Here is a 15,766-nt window from a genome sequence, read left to right on the forward strand (position 1 = left end):
AAACTGTCAGACATCTCATCTCACTCTGTCCCTCTGTTTGAGTATATGTGCTTCAGACTTCCATTGTCTGAGAGAAATAGCGCCCCTACAGGTGCAATTACCGGACTTTTACTTTCACTTCACAAATCGGTTAAAATACAAACAAATACTTGGATTTAATTCACACTGACAAGCTAAACCAACATATCTGATTATTACCGGTTCAGGGCTCATGGATAAATTATTTCTGGCCAGAGATACGTGAGAAATAGGAGAGATTAATCACCGCTGTGATCACGAGCGTCTGGAGTAAAGAGCTCAGAAAAAACGAATTTATTCCTGTTTTAAAGCTTTTAAAAATAAATTATTACAGCGATATCACACAATCAACCAATTAGAACACACCAAGAGCTAAATTCAGATGTTTTTGAACTGTTTGTGTGAAAATGAAATATTTGTGGCTGCCTATCTGAAATCACCGCCTCCGATCAGCGCGTACAGTGTCCAGCTCAAAACAAACGAATTTATTCTTGTTTAAGAGCTTTTTTAAATAAAATATTACCACAAATGCACACAATAAACCCATTATAACACAACAAGAGCTAAATGCAGGTGTTTGTGACCCGTTTAAGTGTGAAAGACTATTTGAAAGCGCGACTGGCAGAATAACATATCTCTGGAGCTGCAGGTTTCTGCCTTTCGTCGTACGAACGAACACATAACGGACAAGATTATTTCAAAACACATAATAGCTTGGCTAATATAAACGAAAACAGCCACGTGAACATAAACTGTTTAGAAATAAATCTGAAGTGGATCTACTGGATTTTAATATTAAGTGACCGCATATACCAGCTGCTTATGTCTTCAATTTTAATCTATATAAAAAATTAAACTCATTCATCTTGGCTTCTTTTTTTAATGTGTGTACGTATTTATTTATTATTTTGCTCTAACAAGACTTAATCTATATTTAATTAAATCAATTACATTTTATTTTACATTTGATTTGTCCATTTCTGCATCTAAACGCCTAAAAACATAAAACATGCTCTATTATACTATTGTTAGCAATTTCTTTATCGTCCAATTTATCTGGTGTACACACTTTTATTTTCATAATAAACTTGTTTGTTAGATTATACACAGTTACAGTGGTCTATAATAAATATTGACAGGTTTTATTCAAGCTGTTTAGAATGATTGCAGTAGGCAAATTTCTTGAAATGTAAATAATAAAAAAATAAAAAATAAAAAATAAAAAACATGGGAAAACAATAACTGTTGTACATTTTTATACATTTTGTATAATTTCATAGTTTATGCATTATAGTTATAAAAACAAATAAATTTAGCCACTCACATAGAAATCTTATAGGCCTTATCCTTTTCTGACAGTTTTAGGGATTTTTAAAAATCCTAAAAAACCTTATTTGTGCTGCAAATCATAATTTCAAACTCAAAAAGTAAATATTCAGTTCATGCTTTATAAAGCCTTGTCCCAATATTAATAGTCAGTAGTAAGCAGTTTATAAATACAGCTATAAAAAGCTTGTTCTTGGTTTATAAGCACATTTATTAAAAAGGAGAGTAAAGGGTCAGTTATCTTCCTATGAAAAAATAAATAAATAAATAAACAAACAACAACACAGATTGATACAGAACTCAGAAATTTTATTGTGGATTTATGATCAAATCAGCCTGTAAATGAATTCATACTCCTCCAAGAAGACACAAGTAGTTCACACCAAACTTTTTTAACATGAAGCTAATATACTGAAGATGTTAAATTGCGAATGGGTTTAGGATACCTTAAATGGTGTGGCCATAGCGATTTATTAAAGTAAAATAAAAAAAATACAATAGTTATTTTACTATATCTTTAAAATTTTTCATTCTAACTCTTCATAATTTTTTATATAAGTAGAAGTCATCATTTGAAGGAAGCACAGTAAGTTTCATAGCTTTATCATTTTCAAGAGCCAGCATAAAATTAAAACTATCATAACTTATAAATCAAGCTTGCAATTCTTAGTACCAATAGTGGCCACCAGATGGAGCTATAGGATTACTTTTAAATAATTATTGTAAAACAAGTATGATTTAAATAATTTATAGAAATCTTTAAAAAAAAAATTATATGAATTGTATGTATTTTACTGATAAAATGACCCTCACTTAATTAGAATAACAAGCTGAAGTATTGTGAACTGTATATTAAGAATAATTCTTTATAGGCTTTATGGACAGATACGTTTTTAGTCTCTTGAAGATTCAGCACCACATCCTCTTTTACCACTGTTTAAAGAATTTATCTTACAGAACAGGTGTGAATGAATTTTGGATAGCTTGAATGGTTTTGTCGTGGTGATTTTTTGAAATAACAGTAAAAAAGTAACCAGTAAATGTCTTTTATTTTTTTAAAGTGCAGCTTCTAAACACTTCAAAAAAATGTACACATAGAATACAAGTCATTCTGAGGAAATATGCATAGTTTCATGATTATACAACATTATATGGATGATAGAAAATTAAAAAACTATCATACATCTGATGTCACTCTGTCCCTCTGTCACTGTGGTTAATGTGTGTGTGTGTGTGTGTGTGTGTGTTTGTGTGTGTGTTAAGTGAATTAGGTGTGAAACTATCAGGGAGCATTTAGTCTCCAGCGCCAACATTTTACAGAACTGCCACTTTCCTGGAGTCTCCAGAATTACTCGGTGTCAGGTTCTGAGAGATCTAAGATTCCAAAAAATTATTTAAGTAGAATACCATGAAGTATTGTGAAATACTATATATTAAGACTTTATATATAGGCTTAATGAACAGATTAGAGTGACTCGTGAAGGACCAGCACCACCTCCTCTTGTTCGATGGTTTGAGGAATATATCTTCCAGAATCCGGGATTAAGATTTAGGAGCTCATTTTTATTCCACCTCCTTTCCTGAAAGTCTGTCTTGCAGAATTGACTAAAAATTAATCTTCACATTAATTCCTAATTATTTTACAATTCTTTGGTCAGTTCTTCTTGACCTGTTTTTCTCCTCCAGCTTTCCTGGACTATTGTATAGCACTCATAAATGATTAAATAAAAAATAATGGTAGTTATTAAGATTGATATGGTTTGGAATTGGTAAAATGTGCTTGGAAAAAAATCACAATAAAACAATGTTTTAATGTTTAAGTTTGGAATATTAACTGACATGAATGAATGCTATATAAATATTGTTCATGTTAACACAATGTTTATAAATGGAATCTTATTGTAAAGTGTTACTAAAGTTATATATATATATATATATATTGTTCTGTGAATGTGTTTTTAAAGTCTAGATGATTCGGATTAGCCCTTTAACTGCCATATCCTTTAAAACCTCACTGCCAGAGGGATATTGTGAATGCATGTGCCCGCTGGGCACAGTTTACCTGATGCCACCGGGGTGGCGATGGCATTGGTGGCTTGAGCCCGCCATCGCTGCTTGCAGCTATATTTCTTATTATTTTTTTTATTTTTTATTTAACCTTCCGGGGGTTTTTAGGGGCCTTAACATGCTCAAAAACTCTTGAAAATTGGCACACACATTGGAATCTGCGGCCATCAGGACGCCGCAGAGGCTGGGACCCGGGCGTGGCACAGGGACTCTACAGCGCCCCCTGGAACACCTTCAGATATCTTGAACCATAGCTCACACAGACTTGCATGTATTTATATGAAACTCGGTACACTTATAGATCTCATTGAGCCGAACAACTTTCACACTTTATGTCATAGGCTCCGCCCAACAGGAAGTCAGCTATTCAGGGCTGTTTAAAAAAAGCATGCTCTGGAATTTGAAATACTCCTCTGAGGTTTTCAACCCGTTCGCCACGAAACTCGGTGAACATGATCTCAAGACATTGGGGACGAAAAATTGCGAGGGGATTTTTGATATCTTGAACGGTTTGCCCGTAGCGAGGCGTGGAAATTATGGCGAGAAATGAGAAACAGGAAATGTCTAATAACATCCACATACATTTCCTGAATTTTATCAAACTTCATTGGTTTGTTCGTTGTATGATACCGATCGTATATATGTGACTATTAAGAGTCAACGTTATAGCGCCACCAACTGGCAGCAGGAAGTGGGTCATTTTCAAAATGTTTTGAATTCAGCATCTTATTTTTACTCGATTTATTTAAAACTTCATCACAATAATGACAAAACACGGCCGATGTAAATCTGTTGTGGGGATATTGATATCTGATATGGCGTTGCCATGGCAACGTGTCAAACTTGAATGTTCTGTTATGATGAGTTTGAGGCAGACACCAACCTCAGATTTACATGAAACTAAAAACACATATCAGTATTAGTGATAGCTAGACAATGGGAAAAGCTTTTAAAAGGGCGTGAAGGAGGCATGCTATAGCGCCACCTTTTGTCAAAAGTGGGGGGTTTAGTTTTAGCTACAGACACCAAACTTGGTACATAAATTGTTCTTATCAAGACGGACAACTTTCTAATTCACAGTCATCAGCTACGACCAACAGGAAGTCGGCTATTTTGATTTGAATATTTAAATTGAGCTCTGATTTAATGCATTCTCCTCAGAGGAAATGTTCACTATACTCACCAAACTTTGTCTACATGTTGAAAAAACATTGAGGAACTTAAATTGCGAACGGATTTTGGTTAGCTTGAACCGTTTTGTCGTGGTGATTTTTTGAAATGACAGTAAAAAGGGAATCATTAATTGTCTTGTATTTTTAAATTGCAGCTTCCAAACACTTAAAAAAAAATCATACAGAGATCAAATCATTCTGAGGACATATGCATAGTTTCATGACCTTACAACACTGTATGATTAAAAGAAAATAAAAAAAAACTGTCAGACATCTCAACTCACTCTGTCCCTCTGTTTGAGCAATGTATGTGTGCTGACTGAGTGCATGTGTGTGTGTGAGTGTGTGTGTGTGAGTGGGGGATGGGCATGAGCTGAGTGGCAGACACAATGAGAGAGAGAGAGAGAGAGACTTAATCATCTCTTTAATCACCAGAAAAAAAATGTATTTTAAATTGTTATTTTTTGTTGCTGTTGCTAACATTGCTGTTTTCATTACAGCTTAAGAAATCTCTTAGGCCTTATCCTTTTCTGACAGTTTCAGGAATTAAAAACAAAATTCTAAAAATACGTATTTGTGCTGCAAATAATAATTTCAACTCATTTGATACTGACCTATTCCATCCTGTGACATGACATGTATCTACATTTTTAAAATCTCATGGATGTAACAGTAAAACTGTTCAGTTCACAGATCAAGACTAAGCTTCTTTCACAAATGCTTATAAGTCATTAAAGGATTTAATAACACTGTAAAATAATGTCTAATTTGTTAACATTAGTAAATGCATTGGTGACACTTTATAATAACTGCACTCATTAGTAAATAGTCAGTTTATGCTTTATAAAGCCTTGTCCCAATATTAATAGTCAGTAGTAAGCAGTTTATAAATACAGCTATAAATAGCTTGTTCTTGGTTTATAAGCACATTTATTAAAAAGGAGAGTAATCTTTTCAGTTATCTTCCTATGAAAAATAAAAAAAAATAAAAATAAACAAACAACAACACAGATTGATACAGAACTCAGAAATTTTATTGTGGATTTATGATAAAATCAGCATGTAAAAATGAATTCATACTCCTCCGAGAAGACATAAGTAGTTCACACCAAACTTTTTCAACATGATGCTAATATACTGAAGATGTTAAATTGCGAATGGGTTTAGGATACCTTAAATGGTGTGGCCATAGCGATTTATTAAAGTAACATAAAAAAATACTATAGTTATTTTACGATATCTTTAAAATTTTTCATTTCAACTCTTCATAATTTTTTTTATATGTAGAAGTCATCATTTGAAGGAAGCACAGTAAGTTTCATAGCTTTATCATTTTCAAGAGCCAGCATAAAATTAAAACTATCATAACTTATAAATCTAGCTTGCAATTCTTAGTACCAATAATGGGATTACTATATACCAATAATATAGGATTACTTTTAAATAATTATTGTAGAAACGAGTATGATTTAAATCATTTATAGAAATCTTTCAAAGAAAAATAATATGAATTTTATGTATTTTACTGATAAAATGACCCTCACTTAATTAGAATAACAAGCTGAAGTATTGTGAACTGTATATTAAGAAATAATTCTTTATGGGCTTTATGGACAGATAAGTTTTGAGTGACTCTTGAAGGTTCAGCCCCACATCCTCTTTTACCACTGTTTAAAGAATTTATCTTACAGAACAGGTGCGAATGAATTTTGGATAGCTTGAATGGTTTTGTCGTGGTGATTTATTGAAATAACAGTAAAAAAGTAACCAGTAAATGTCTTTTATTTTTTTAAGTGCAGCTTCTAAACACTTCAAAAAAATGTACACATAGAAGACAAGTCATTCTGAGGAAATATGCATAGTTTCATGACTATACAACACTATATGGATGATAGAAAATTAAAAAACTATCAAACATCTGATGTAACTCTGTCCCTCTGTCACTGTGGGTAATGTGTGTGTGTGTGTGTGTAAGTGAATTAGGTGTGAAACTATCAGGGAGCATTTAGTCTCCAGCGCCAACATTTTACAGAACTGCCACTTTCCTGGAGTCTCCAGAATTACTCGGTGTCAGGCTCTGAGAGACTTAAGATTCCAAAAAATGATTTAATTAGAATACCATGAAGTATTGTGAAATACTATATATTAAGACTTTATATATAGGCTTTATGAACTGATTAGAGTGACTCGTGAAGGACCAGCACCACCTCCTCTTGTCCGATGGTTTGAGGAATATATCTTCCAGAATCCGGGATTAAGATTTAGGAGCTCTTTTTTATTCCACCTCCTTTCCTGAAAGTCTGTCTTGCAGAATTGACTAAAAATTAATCTTCACATTAATTCCTAATTATTTTGCAATTCTTTTTGTCAGTTCTTCTTGACCTGTTTTTTTCTTCTTCTTTTCTGACCTCATGACCCAGTCAGCATTTTTTGTACAATGGCCAAGTCTTAACTTATCAATTTCTGTATTGCATTTGTGTTTGATATTTCTCACAGGCTTTACCGAGTTAAAACTCTTTTTTTAGCGCATTTCATCTGTAAAAGAAAACATGCCCAATAATTCTTCACACATGAATATAAGGAGTTTTTCTCTTCCAGCTTTCCTGGACTATTGTATAGCACTCATAAATGATTAAATAAAAAATAATGGTAGTTATTAAGATTGATATGGTTTGGAATTGGTAAAATGTGCTTGGAAAAAAATCACAATAAAACAATGTTTTAATGTTTAAGTTTGGATTAATGAACAGATTAGAGTGACTCGTGAAGGACCAGCACCACCTCCTCTTGTCCGATGGTTTGAGGAATATATCTTCCAGAATCCGGGATTAAGATTTAGGAGCTCATTTTTATTCCACCTCCTTTCCTGAAAGTCTGTCTTGCAGAATTGACTAAAAATTAATCTTCACATTAATTCCTAATTCTTTTGCAATTCTTTTGTCAGTTCTTCTTGACCTGTTTTTCTCTTCCAGCTTTCCTGGACTATTGTATAGCACACAAAAATAATGGTAGTTATTAAGATTGATATGGTTTGGAATTGGTAAAATGTGCTTGGAAAAAAAATCACAATAAAACAATGTTTTAATGTTTAAGTTTGGAATATTAACTGACATGAATGAATGCTATATAAATATTGTTCATGTTAACATAATGTTTATAAATGAAATCTTATTGTAAAGTGTTACTAAAGTTATATATATATATATATATATATATATATTGTTCTGTGAATGTGATTTTAAAGTCTAGATGATTCGGATTAACCCTTTAACTGCCATATCAAGTTCAAGTTCAAGTTCAAGTTCAATTTATTTGTATAGCGCATTTACAACAGCCTCCTGGCTGACCAAAGTGCTTTAACATAAGAGCAAGAATATTACACATACATAAAAATAGACCAGACAAAAAATTTAAAACCACCCATTTCAAAATGTAGCATAACACAGTAGTCAGTACACTAAGGAAAATAAAAAAGTTTTTAGCAAAGATTTAAAAATAGACAAGGAAGGGCCCAGCCACTGCAAATGCACGCTCCCCTCTACACTCCCCTCTATCCTTTAAAACCTCACTGCCAGAGGGATATTGTGAATGCATGTGCACGCTGGGCACAGTTTACCTGATGCCACCGGGGTGGTGATGGCATTGGTGGCTTGAGCCCGCCATCGCTGCTTGCAGCTATATTTCTTCTTATTATTTTTTTTTTTATTTTTTATTAAACCTTCCGGGGGTTTTTAGGAGCCTTAACATGCTCAAAAACTCTTGAAAATTGGCACACACATTGGAATCTGCGGCCATCAGGACGCTGCAGAGGCTGGGACCCGGGCGTGGCACAGGGACTCTACAGCGCCCCCTGGAACACCTTCAGAAATCTTGAACCATAGCTCACACACACTTGCATGTATTTATATGAAACTCGGTACACTTATAGATCTCATTAAGCCGAACAACTTTCACACTTTATGTCTTAGGCTCCGCCCAACAGGAAGTCAACTATTCAGGGCTGTTTAAAAAAAGCATGCTCTGGAATTTGAAATACTCCTCTGAGGTTTTCAACCCGTTCGTCACGAAACTCGGTGAACATGATCTCAAGACATTGGGGATGAAAAATTGCGAGGGGATTTTTGATATCTCGAACGGTTTGCCCGTGGTGAGGCGTTGAAATTATGGCGAGAAATGAGAAAAAGGAAATGTCTAATAACGTCCACATACATTTCCTGAATTTGATCAAACTTCATTGGTTTGTTCGTTGTATGATACAGATCGTATATATGTGACTATTAAGAGTCAACGTTATAGCGCCACCAACTGGCAGCAGGAAGCGAGTCATTTTCAAAATGTTTTGAATTTAGCATCTTATTTTTACTCGATTTCCTTAAAACTTCATCAGAATAATGACAAAACACGGCCGATGTAAATCTGTTGTGGGGATATTGATATCTAATATGGCGTTGCCATGGCAACGTGTCAAACTTGAATGTTCTGTTATGGTGAGTTTGAGGCAGACAACAAGCTCAGACTTACATGAAACTCAAAATACATATCGGTATTATTGATAGCTAGACAATGGCAAAAGCTTTTAAAAGGGCGTGAAGGAGGCACGCTATAGCGCCACCTTTTGTCAAAAGTGGGGGGGTTAGTTTTAGCTACAGACACAAAACTTGGTACATAAATTGTTCTTTTCAACACGGACAACTTTCTAATTCACAGTCATAAGCTACGATCAACAGGAAGTCGGCTATTTTGATTTGAATGTGTATTTTTGAGATTTTACAGTTGTGAATTAATGCATACTCCTCACAGGGGAAGTACACTATACACACCAAACTTTGTCTACATGAAGAAAAACCATTGAGGAACTTAAATTGCGAACGGATTTTGGTTAGCTTGAACGGTTTTGTCGTGGTGAATTTTTGAAATGACAGTAAAAAGGGAAACATTAATTGTCTTGTATGTTTAAATTGCAGCTTCCAAACACTTCAAAGCATTTTTTTATACAAAGATCAAATCATTCTGAGGAAATATGCATAGTTTCACAACTTTACAACACTGTATGGATAAAAGAAAATTAAAAAACTGTCAGACTTCTCAACTGACATGATCTCACTCTGGCCACCCTGTCTGTGTGAGGGAAGGGAGGGGGAGAGGGAGGGGGAGTGTGAGGGGGTTGGTGACTGTGACAGTGTGTGTGGACTGTAGGGAGGGGCTGTCTGGCAGAGAGAGAGAGAGAGAGACCTAATCATCCCTTTAATAATCAGGGAAAAAATTTTTATTTTTATTATTGTTATTGTTTTTGTTGTTGCTAATGGTGGTGTTTTTTCCTTTCATTACAGGTTAAGAAATCTCTTAGGCCTTATCCTTTTCTGACAGTTTTAGGGAGTTAAAAACATCCTAAGAACCCTAATTTGTGCTGCAAATAATAATTTCAAACTCATTTGATACTGACCTATGACAACCTGTGACGTGACATGACATGTATTAATCTCATGGATGTAACAGTAAAACTCTTCAACTGACAGATAAAGCTTCAAATGCAAGCAAAACTATTTCACAAATGCTTATAGGTCATTAAAATCATTACAAAACACTAATAAATTATTTAAGGATTTGGTAACACTGTAAAATAATGTCTAATTTGTTAACATTATGCAGTATAACATAGTATGCAGTCTTCGTAGGGCACCAACTCCCAGAGGGGGCACGATCCCAGTTGCTCAAAAAAAAAAAAAAACATGCGCCATTCTCCCATTCGCGCTCACGACCGCTCACACCTCATGTTTGCGGCTGAATGTTCGTAATTGATGGATGGACATCTATGCCTGGGTATAGGACATCAGCAATCCGGCACAGAGAAAAGAAAACTAAAGAAAATAAAACAGGCATAAAGTTGTCTTGACATTGGACTTTCTAGAGTCTCAAATTTAGGGCCGGTCTCTAAAGTTACATGTGATATTGTTATACACTTTTCTAACGTCAGTAGCATTTGAAGAGAATGACTTACAGTCATAAAAACAACTGTAATTGTTCATCTAGGTGACAGCTATAATGCACAATTAAATTGAATGTTTGATATTTATTACAACAAACTGTAAGTCATATGTAAATTATGCAACTTTTTCACATGGGCTCAAATGCAAATTTGAAGCTCAATAGCATTTGAGAAGAAAGACTTGCAGTCACAAAGCAATTGTAATGTGTTCATATAGGTGTCAGCTACAATGCACACCTTATACATTTTTTATAAATATAAAGTGTTACTAAAGTTATATATATTGTTCTGTGTATGTGATTTCAAAGTCTAGATTGGTCGGATTAACCCTTTAACTGCCGCATCCCTTAAAACTGATTGTCAGAGGGTTACTGTAAATGCTTATGCCTGCTGGGCACAGTTATCCTGATGCCACCGGGGTGGCGTTGCACTGATGGCTTGAGCCCGACATCGCTGCTTGCAGCTATATTTATTATTAGGGCTCAAGCCCAAAGGGCGAGAGGCCTATTGTTTTCCTTAGGATTATTTTTTATTATTATTATTATTATTATTATTTTTTTCCAACATCTCGGGGGCTTTTGGGGCCCTTAACGTGCTTAAAAAGTCTTGAAAATTGGCACACAGATTGGAACCTGCGGCCATTAGGGCTGGGCAGAGACTGATACACGGGCGTGGCACAGGGGCTCTACAGCGCCCCCTGGAATATGGAGGGCCATATTTCATACACTCTTGCTCGTAGACGTATGAAACTCGGTACACATATAAATCTCATCAATCCAAACAACTTTCAGAAATGTTGATGTATAGCTCACACATACTTGCACATATTCATAAGAAACTCAGTACACATATAGATCTCATCGTGCCGAAAAACTTGCGTATTGCATGTCATAGGCTCCACCCAACAGGAAGTCAGCTATTTAGAGTTATGTAAAAAGCGCATGCTCTGGAATTTGAAATACTTGTCATAGGTTTTTTTCTCGATTGCCGCCAAACTCGGTCAACATGATCTCAAGACACTGGGGATGAAAAATTGCCAGGGGATTTTTGATATCTCAAACGGTTTGCTCGTGGCGAGGCGTTGAAATTATGGCGAGAAATGAGAAACAGGAAGTGTCTAATATCGTCCACATACATTTCCTGATTTTAATCAAACTTCATCAGATTATTCGTTGTATGATGTCGATCGCATATATGTGACTATTAGGAGTCAAAGTTATAGCGCCACCAACTGGCAGAAGGAAGTGTGTCATTTTCAAAATGATTTGAATTCAGCATCTTATTATTACTCGATTTGCTTCAAACTTCATCAGAATAATGTTAAAACACAGCCGATATAAATCTGCAAGGGGGATATTGATATCTAAAAAATTGTTGGCGTGGCAACATGTCAAACTGGAATACTTCTCAGGTGATTTTGAGGCAAATAACATACTTAGAATTTCACAAAACTCTGAACACACATCAGTATTTCTGATAGGAACTTAAATTGTGAATGGATTTTGGATAGCTTGAATGGTTTTGCCGTGGTGATTTTTTTAAATGACCTTACAAAGGGAATCATTATTGTATTTTTAAATTGCAGCTTCCAAACACGTCAAATAATTTTTTCATACAGATGAAAAAGTCATTCTGAGGAAATATGCATAGTTTCACGACTTTACAACACTGTATGGATAACAGAAAATTAAAAAACTGTCAGACATCTCATCTCACTCTGTCCCTCTGTTTGAGTATATGTGCTTCAGACTTCCATTGTCTGAGAGAAATAGCGCCCCTACAGGTTCAATTCCCGAACTTTTACTTTCACTTTTAAATCGGTTAAAAATACAAACAAATACTTAGATTTAATTCACACTGACAAGCTAAACCAACATATCTGATTATTACCGGTTCAGGGCTCATGGATAAATTATTTCTGGCCAGAGATACGTGAGAAATAGGAGAGATGAATCACCGCTGTGATCACGAGCGTCTGGAGTAAAGAGCTCAGAGAAAACGAATTTATTCCTGTTTTAAAGCTTTTAAAAATAAATTATTACAGCGATATCACACAATCAACCAATTAGAACACACCAAGAGCTAAATTAAGATGTTTTTGAACTGTTTGTGTGAAAATGAAATATTTGTGGCTGCCTATCTGAAATCACCGCCTCCGATCAGCGCGTGTCCAGCTCAAAACAAACGAATTTATTCTTGTTTAAGAGATTTTTTAAATAAAATATTACCACAAATGCACACAATAAACCCATTGTAACACAACAAGAGCTAAATGCAGGTGTTTGTGACCTGTTTAAGTGTGCAAGACTATTTGAAAGCGCGACTGGCAGAATAACATATCTCTCGAGCTGCAGGATTCTGCCTTTCGTCGTACGAACGAACACATCACGGACAAGATTATTTCAAAACACATAATAGCTTGGCGACTATAAACGAAAACAGCCACGTGAACATAAACTGGATCTACTGGATTTGAATATTAAAGTGACCACATTTACCACTTGCTTCTGTCTTCAATTTTAATCTATATAAAAAAGGAAACTCATTCGACTTGGCTGCTTTTTTAATGTGTGCGTATTTATTTATTTATCTTTTTATACATTTTGTATAATTTCATAGTTTGTGTATTACAATTATAAAAACAAAAATAAAATTAGCCACTCACATAGAAATAGCTTAGGCCTTAACCTTTTTCTGACAGTTTTAGGGATTTTTAAAAATCCTAAAAAAAACCTTATTTGTGCTGCAAATAATAATTTCAAACTCATTTGATACTGACCTATGACATCCTGTGACATTATATTTATTTTAATTTACATAATCTCATGGATGTAACAGTAAATCTGTTCAGCTCACAGATCAATACTAAGCTGTAATGCAAGCAGAACTTTCACAAATGCTTATGAGTCATTTAAGGATTTGATAACACTGTAAAATAATGTCTAATGTGTTAACATTAGCAAATTCATTGATAACACTTTATAATAACTGCACTCATCATTAAATAGTCAGTTCATGCTTTATAAAGCCTTGTCCCAATATTAATAGTCAGTAGTAAGCAGTTTATAAATACAGCTATAAATAGCTTGTCCTTGGTTTATAAGCACATTTATTAAAAATGAGAGTAAGTTATCTTCCTATGAAAAATAAAAGATAAAAATAAACAAACAACAACACAGATTGATACAGAACTCAGAAATTTTATTGTGGATTTATGATAAAGCCTGCAAATGAATTCATACTCCTACTCATACTACTCCATACTCCTTTTTCAACATTATGCCTATATACTGAGATGTTAAATTGTGAATGGGTTTAGGATAGCTTAAATGGTGTTGCCATAGAGATTTATTAAAGTAACATAAAAAATACAATAGTTATTTTACTATATCTTTAAAATTTTTCATGCTAACGCTTCATAATTTTTTATATAAGTAGAAGTCCTCATTTGAAGGAAGCACAGTAAGTTTCATAGCTTTATCATTTTCAAGAGCCAGCATAAAATTAAAACTATCATAACTTATAAATCAAGCTTGCAATTCTTAGTACCTATAATGGCCACCAGAGGGAGCTATAGGATTACTTTTAAATAATTATTGGAGAAACGAGTATGATTTAAATAATTTATAGAAATCTTTCAAATAAAATAATATGTATTTTAGGAATTTTACTGATAAAATGACCCTCACTTAATTAGAATAACAAGCTGAAGTATTGTGAACTGTATATTAAGAATAATTCTTAATAGGCTTTATGGACAGATACGTTTTAAGTGACTCTTGAAGGTTCAGCACCACATCATCTTTTACCACTGTTTAAAGAATTAATCTTACAGAACAGGTGTGAATGAATTTTGGATAGCTTGAATGGTTTTGTCGTGGTGATTTTTTGAAATAATAGTAAAAAAGGAACCAGTCTTTTTATTTTTTTAAAGTGCAGCTTCTAAACACTTAAAAAAAAAAAAAAATGTACGCATATTTCCTCAGAATGACTGGTCTCATGACAATAGTTTCATGACTATACAACACTATATGGATGATAGAAAATTAAAAAACTATCATACATCTGATGTCACTCAGTCCCACTGTCACTGTGGGTAGTGTGTGTGTGTGTGTGTGTGTGTGTGTGTGTGTGTGTGTGTGTGTTAAGTGAATTAGGTGTGAAACTATCAGAGAGCATTTAGTCTCCAGCGCCAACATTTTACAGAACTGCCACTTTCCTGGAGTCTCAGAATTACTCGGTGTCAGGCTCTGAGAGATCTAAGATTCCAAAAAATGATTTAATTAGAATACCATGAAGTATTGTGAAATACTATATATTAAGGCTTTATATATAGGCTTTATGAACTGATTAGAGTGACTCGTGAAGGACCAGCACCACCTCCTCTTGTTCGATGGTTTGAGGAGTATATCTTCCAGAATCTGGGATTAAGATTTAGGAGCTCATTTTTATTCCACCTCCTTTCCTGAAAGTCTGTCTTGCAGAATTGACTAAAAATTAATCTTCACATTATTTCCTAATTATTTTGCAATTCTTTTTGTCAGTTCTTCTTGACCTGTTTTTCTCTTCCAGCTTTCCTGGACTATTGTATAGCACTCATAAATGATTAAATAAAAAATAATGGTAGTTATTAAGATTGATATGGTTTGGAATTGGTAAAATGTGCTTGGAAAAAAATCACAATAAAACAATGTTTTAATGTTTAAGTTTGGAATATTAACTGACATGAATGAATGCTATATAAATATTGTTCATGTTAACATAATGTTTATGAATGGAATCTTATTGTAAAGTGTTACTAAAGTTATATATATATATATATATATATATATATATATATATATATATATATATATATATATATATATATATATTGTTCTGTGAATGTGATTTTAAAGTCTAGATGATTCGGATTAACCCTTTAACTGCCATATCCTTTAAAACCTCACTGCCAGAGGGATATTGTGAATGCATGTGCCCGCTGGGCACAGTTTACCTGATGCCACCGGGGTGGCGATGGCACTGGTGGCTTGAGCCCGCCATCGCTGCTTGCAGCTATATTTATTTATTTTTTTTTTCTTCTAACGTTACGGGGGCTTTTGGGGCCCTTAACATGCTTAAAAAGTCTTGAAAATTGGCACACACATTGGAACCTGCGGCCATTAGGGCCGGGCAGAGACTGATACACGGGCGTGGC

The 15,766-nt window shown here is 34.3% G+C and overlaps 1 long non-coding RNA gene across 1 annotated transcript; it reads right to left on the minus strand.

Annotated features, from left to right (window-relative positions):
• Positions 1–2,752: 2,752 nt before the first annotated feature.
• Positions 2,753–15,239, minus strand: LOC127968962 (uncharacterized). Its single transcript, XR_008156189.1, has 3 exons — positions 15,125–15,239; positions 7,365–7,538; positions 2,753–2,839 (listed from the first exon to the last, which is right to left on the minus strand). It is a non-coding gene; the product is annotated as an uncharacterized LOC127968962 (long non-coding RNA).
• Positions 15,240–15,766: the final 527 nt, after the last annotated feature.

The sequence above is a fragment of the Carassius gibelio genome, chromosome B12, assembly GCF_023724105.1.
Source record: "Carassius gibelio isolate Cgi1373 ecotype wild population from Czech Republic chromosome B12, carGib1.2-hapl.c, whole genome shotgun sequence".
NCBI lineage: Eukaryota > Metazoa > Chordata > Actinopteri > Cypriniformes > Cyprinidae > Carassius > Carassius gibelio.